Below are 6,431 nucleotides of genomic sequence, written 5' to 3'. Positions count from 1 at the left end.
GATCTGCGTGAGTGTGTGTGAGAGATGGGGGTACAGACCTAGTTGTGGGCCTTGCCTGATGGCAGAGCCCCCTCGGGGTCTTCAGAGACGTTGGGCCAGCGACTTGGCTAAGGACATCCAGGGAACTGGAGGTGGCACTGGCCCTGAATTCAGGCCTGCTGGGTGCCAACAAAGGGGGATTTTGCCCACCTCCTGCTCCCCCACTCAGGGGCTCTTTGAGCAAAGCCCCCTTTTCCTCCCTCCATCCTGTGTTCAGGGATAGCGCAAGAGTTGCTGCCCCTGGGCAGCGCTGGTGCTGCATCCTTCCTCCCGGGGTGCGAGTCGGCCCCCGGGGGGTGGGGTGGGGTCTGGGGCTGGGGGGGGGCCCTGACACCCTGCCTGGGTCTTGCTGTCACCTGGCTGCCCGGTGGTCCGCCCCTCCCCGCTCCAGGCCCTCCTCTCTGCCACCCTCTTTTCCACTGGGTTGTAACGCCCAGAACAAATCAGGAAACAAGGGCAAAGCCTCTTAGAAATAGACCCACCTGGAGTCAGGGCTGTGTTTTCGGTGTCCCGGGCTCTCATGGCCAGCCTCTGCAGCCACCTGTGCGGCAGACCTGCCGTGCTTTTGTTCTGGGCCAGGGCCTGGGTTTGGAAGTAAGCAAGACAAGCAGGGCCTGCCTTCAGGGAGCCTCACATCCAGCCGGGAAGACACGCCTTGACTCCAGCTGGGATGAGAAGTAGGGGTGGGGAGAGAGGGAGGGCAGGGTCCCAGCCATAGGCAGCCCTGGTGCCCTCGGCTCCACCCTCCTTTCCAGGAGCCCATGGGCTCCTAGCTTCAGCTCAAGCTGGTTCCTCAGCCACATTGCCCCCTGCCCCCTGCAACTGTCCACTTGCCCACCTCCTCCCCAGCGAGTGCTCTCCCAGGTCCCGCCTCTCCTCCACACTTGACCCCTGGCTAGGACGGATGGCTCTGCCAGACCCACGCTCTATCTTCCTTCCTTTTTAGGACAGTCGGCTTCGTCCAGCATGGATCCCCCACTGTTTTAGTGTGAAGCTGCTGCATTGAGCAGAGGGCGGGAGAAGTGGCTGTTCCAGGGGCTTGGTTTCTGGGATGGCTGCACCAACAGACTCCCCCCACCGCAGACCCCGTCCTCTGCCCATGAGGACCCTGGTCTCTGCTCCCCACTCTCAGGCCTGTCCTGACCAATGTCCACCTGCTGGGGCCCTCCATGGCCATCCCTAGCCACACTCGAACCCAGAGCCTGTACTGAGAAGCCTGTGTTCCCTGGCTCTCCCAGACCTGGCTGTGAGTCCTGGGCCAGGCACTAAACCTCTCCGGACCTTGTGTTCTACCTAGCTAAAAGGATGAGGAATCAGGCCTTTTTCAGCCCCAGAGGGCCCCAGAGTGGGATCTGCTCGGAGTAACAGCTGTGTTTTTGTTACTGCTGGTCGGGGGATGGCTCATGGAATCCTTTCCAAACCCCACCCCTGGCCTAGATTCCCAGTGGCCAGCCAGATGGGAGAGGCCATGGATTGATCTACAAACATTGATTGAACCAATTTGGGGCCAAGCCCACGGGCAGACAGCACCTGGCCTAGTGCCTGGCCCATGAGATGTGTCCAAAAAATTAACAGCGGAGAGAAGGAATGGATGGAGTCGTGAGTGTGGACATTGCTGCCATGTCCCCGGCCCCCAGGAGCTTTCAGTCTCACTGGGATGCATTGGGTTTCTGACTCCAGCTCTGCTTCTGACCGCTCCTGGCCTTCCTGTTTGTCCCTCAGTAACATCGGCAGCTCTGTGACCTTGAAGATCATTTCCTGCTGGGATATTAATACCACCACTAATAATAACAGTAGCCATCGAGGCAGGAGCAAGCATACTAATATTAGCTGCACCTGTTGAGGGCCCAGCACGTGCCAGGCCCCCGCATGTGTTCTGATGTCAGTCGTCCCCTGAGCCATGAGCTGGATTTACCATCTCCATGTTGACAACAAGAGGACGGATGCTCTGCACTTGCCCAGGGTTTCAGAGCTAGGGTAGAACTCAAGGCTGTTTTGGTTGGGCTCTGAGGATGGCAAAGCACAGAGGTACTCAGCTGACCTCAAGTAAGGGAGGGCTGAATGAAAAGAGGAACATCGTGGGGGCCTGGGGTGAGCCAGTTCCCTGGGCTGCAGACAAGGCTGGACTGCGGTGTGGAGCCTCAGGAGCTGGGGCCCCGTGCAGCAGAGAACCCCCCGGGGCTGCAGTGCTGGCATCACCCTCAGTGGGCCTCCTCCTTCCCAGCTCTCTGCTCTGTCTGTCCCACGCCAACTCCCACGTTCCCTTCTTCCTCTCTGTGTGTCTGTGCTGGACCCCTGCTCCTCACGGATGTGGCTGCCTGGCAGCTCCACTCTCCACTGGGCCTCTGTCCACACCTCCTTTCAGGCCCTCTCCCCCAGCTGCCTGCCCAATTCACTCCTTATTTCCCAGTTCAAGGTCGGCTTCCCACCCTGCCAGGTCCCCTGCCCCAGCTGCCCGTTGTCAGGCCCCAGCTCTCATGCAGTCAGTGGCGGTTGGATGGGCACTTTCCGTTCACCCAGAGGGTCTCAAACTTGGTCTCAGGACCTATTATGCTCTTAGAAATTACTGAGGACCCAAAAGAGTTTTTGTTTATGGGGTTGTGTCTATTGATATTTACCACATTCGAAATGAAACTGAGAAATCATAAAATATTTATTCTTGAAGAACAACGAGAATAACTCATTACATATCAATCATTAACGTATTTTTCAGGACAAATAACTATTTTCTAAAATGAAAAAATTTAAGAGTGGTACCACTGTATGTTTTCACAGTTCCCTTTAATGGTTTACTGGGACTTCCCTGGTAGCGCAGTGGATAAGACTCTGCTCTCCCAATGCAGGGGGCCTGTGTTTGATCCCTGGTCAGGGAACTAGATCCCATATGCCTGCTGCAACTAAGGGTTCGCATGCCACAACTAAGGGTTCGCATGCCACAACTAAGAGTTCGCATGCCGCAACTAAGAGTTCTCATGCTACAACTAAGGAGCCTGCCCACTGCAACTAAGACCTGGCGCGACCAAAATAAATAAATAAATAAATATTTTAAAAAAATGGTTCACTTAAGAGAAGACGGTTGGGTTCTCATGTCTGCTTCTGCATTCAATCTGTTGAAGCCTCTGGAAAACTCTACTGTAGGTTTGCAAAAGGAAGAGGGTAAATAAGGCAAGCAACACCTTCCGACCTTGCAGAGCCTCTGAAAGAATAGGTGTCTTAGATCGTTCCTGATATGACCCCTGCACGGGCTCCTCAACCTGACAAATGCCGCAGGAACCCAGCAGTCAGCCACAGGCCGAACACCAGGCCCAAGAGCTCAGTCCTGAGAGCTGTGAGCTGGAGCAGTGGGAACTAGGAGAGCGAGTGGGCCGAGAGCAGCTTCCTGGAAGACATATAAGGTGAATGGAGCCACGGCAGATGGGCATCTTTCGAGAGGCAGAGGGAAGAGGGGGTTTTCTGGGCCCTGGGAAATGATTGGGCACATCTTCAAAGTGGAACAGAGAGGCATGTGGCCAAGGCTGGCTGAGACCTTAAGGGCCCTGAGCTCTGAGAAGACGCTTGTTCCCACCCTGCATAACTCAGGATAAAGTTTACTTTCCATAGCAACACTAAGCTTCCTTGTACGTTGAAATTAAATTAGCCCCTTTCTAGTTTCTGGATTGCAAAACTGGATAAGTGCACAGAGGCAGAACTTGTCTCATTTGGGGAGCTGTGTTGTGTTAGAGCCCGCGCCGTGGGCTCGCTCTACCTCGTGGGTCATGTATGGGCACTCGGAGTAGGTGATGGGCAGGGTGGGTGGGGATGAGGGACTTAGAAAGGCCTGCCAGCGCTCCCAGAGCACCCAGTGATTCCAGGCACCCGCTGCTGAGGGAGGGTCTGAGCAGCCTAGCCTGCAATCGGTGGAAGGGGGGGCCGTGGTAGAAGCCCTGGAATCCCCAAATCTGGGGCGGGGTGGGAACAGTCATCCCCATGGCTACTGACCTTTCTACATCCTTGTGAGGCGGTGAACCCTGGAGAGTTGGGGGGAGGAGTACTCTGGAGGGAATGACCCCCACCCAGCAGAGACTGGGAGGAAGTGGGGCTTGGTTAGGGCAGAGGTCTCGGGGCCATGTGATGGTCTGTGGAACACCAGCTCTGAACCCGAGCTCTGCCACTTACTCCAGGCCTCAGTTTCCTCATCTGTAAAGCAGGGATGAGGACATCCAGCTCACGTGGTTGTCTGGAGGTGACACGAGAAGGTGAAGGTGAAATGAGATAAAAGGGATAGAGCAGGCAGTGCAAAGAATTGGGCCAGCTCCATGAGGCATGAGCTTCCTTTCACTTCTGTTCGGTGCTATAATCAGATCCTGGTTCACAGGAGTTGCTCTATAGATACCTGTTGAATGAAAGAATTAATAAATGAATGCAATGGTGGCTCCGTTAATGCCAGTTCCTTCCCTAGGCAAGGCCTAGGCCAGCCACCCCAGGCGGGGAAGCTAAGACCTAGAGAGGGGAAGAGCCTTGTCTAAGGTGGTGCAGCAAGTTGGCGCGTGAGCTGAATCCTGGCCGGAGGCTCTGCTGCCATCAGCCACGCGAGGAAGGGTGTCTGTGGGAGGGTCTGGGTCCTCCTCTGTGGCACGTGCTTGCGTGCACGTGTGTGCCTGTGTGAGTGTGCATGTAAGCAAGCATGTGTGTGTGTGTGTGTATGTGTGTGTCTAGGAAGCCAGGAGACTCAATTCCCTCCTTTCCGGGGTTCTTCCCTCCTGCAGGGAGGCCTGTTGTGGGCGGCTCTTCTGCGTGGCCTCTGCACACCTCACCTATTTTTTTTTTTTTTTTCACCTCACCTATTTAATGGGATTTTTGTGCAGCCTGAACTCCCTGCAGGGAGGTGTTCTCATTCTGGACGTAAGCCCTGTTGGCAACGATGCCATCACAGCTTTGAAGAGAGCCCAGGCCGGCTGCTCCGATGTGGGATGGAGACGGGAGCAGAATATTGGAAGAGGTGGGAGGTGGTGGTGGTATCACATCGCCCTTTGCGTCCCAGGGCTGAGAGGGGCAGCTTTCTCCTCCCTCCTGCAGAAATGCCCCAAGCCAGGGACGCCACCCTGGACACCGGCTTGGCATCCAAAGAGTGTTGAAGTCGGTGGCTCTGCTCCGCTCCAGTCCTTCTCAAAGCATGACCCAAGGAACAGCAGCAACAGCATCAGCCGGCAGCTGGTTAGAAATGCAGAGTCTGGGCCCCACCTCACACCCACAGCGTCCAAATCCCTGGAGGTGGGACCCAGGAATCTGCATTTTACAAGCATCCTCCTTGGATGCTTATAAAAGTTTAAAAATCACTGCTTTACACACTTGCTCAGCAAAAATATGACATCCAGCAAGGCTGGGATTAAAAGAGGGTGGGTGTTTCCTGGTTAGACTTAGAAACTTATTGAAACTGTTCGGTTGTCTGTTTGTTGGTCTCTCCATCCATCCATCAGCCCATTTTTTATCTGGTAGACATTCAGTTGCACCTAGAAGTTGAAATGGGCAAGGTTGCCCCCACCCTGCCCCCTCCAGCTTGCAGTGAAGCTCTGAGGAAGTGGGCTTCTGTCGCCTTGATTCTCCAGGCGGTCCAGTGCTTCTGCGGGACAGTTGCTTGTTTGAATCTGAGCCTACTGAAGCCACCCTAATGCAAAGTGTACAAGAGGGAAGGCGGACACGACTTTTATTTGGCATCTATCGTGCGCTGGGCATTTCACCCTCCCAAACTCCCTTCCCCCTGGGTAGTAGTATTCTCATTTTACAGAGGAGGAAACTGAGGCTCAGAGAGGTGAAGGGACTTAACTAAGACTGCAGAACCTGAGATATGATAGAGTCAGAATGTGAACCCAGTTCCTCCTGCCACCAGAAGCTGGGCCCTTTCTTCTGTTCCATGTTGCCAGGATCTTGGAGGACCTGAGAATCAACAGCTAGAAGCTGAAGGGCAGTCTGATTTGGGATGTGCTTCTAACTGTCTGGAGGTCAGCCAGCTGCCTGTGAGGTAGTGAGCTCCTCGTCACTGGAGCTGTGCAAGCAGAGACCAGGAAATCTGGTGTCCATGGTGGTGGTCGTGTGTGTGTGTGTGTGTGTATGTGTGTGTACATAGGGCAGGATTGAGACCGGGAACTTTGAGGGCCTTCTGTCCTTCTAGGGAGGCCTGCTCAGGCCTGCTCTGGGGTCAATGTCCCCATGGATGGAGGCTCTGCCGCCAGCTGCTCATTATCCGTGACTCCTCTAAGGGGACCCTGCCAGATCCCAACAGGAAACCTGTCGAGAAAGCTGTAATTAGAGCCGAGAGCCACAGGCCCGAGAGGTGCCTGTTGTAGCTTCCAGTGCAGACATGCTACCCTGGTGAAGTCCCTGGGCAAGAACCCCGTGAGTCAGGCACTCAGATC

At 55.0% G+C, this 6,431-nt stretch overlaps 1 long non-coding RNA gene across 1 annotated transcript in view; it reads left to right on the top strand.

Moving 5' to 3' along the window:
• Positions 1 to 6,431, top strand: part of LOC112396482 (uncharacterized) — a 212,535-nt gene that overhangs the window by 17,312 nt on the left and 188,792 nt on the right. The gene's annotated exons all lie outside the window — the stretch shown is intronic.

Source organism: Neophocaena asiaeorientalis, unplaced genomic scaffold (assembly GCF_003031525.2).
Source record: "Neophocaena asiaeorientalis asiaeorientalis breed wild unplaced genomic scaffold, Neophocaena_asiaeorientalis_V1.1 scaffold517, whole genome shotgun sequence".
Classification (NCBI taxonomy): Eukaryota; Metazoa; Chordata; class Mammalia; order Artiodactyla; family Phocoenidae; genus Neophocaena; species Neophocaena asiaeorientalis.
This window is presented reverse-complemented; position numbering and strand designations above follow the sequence as displayed.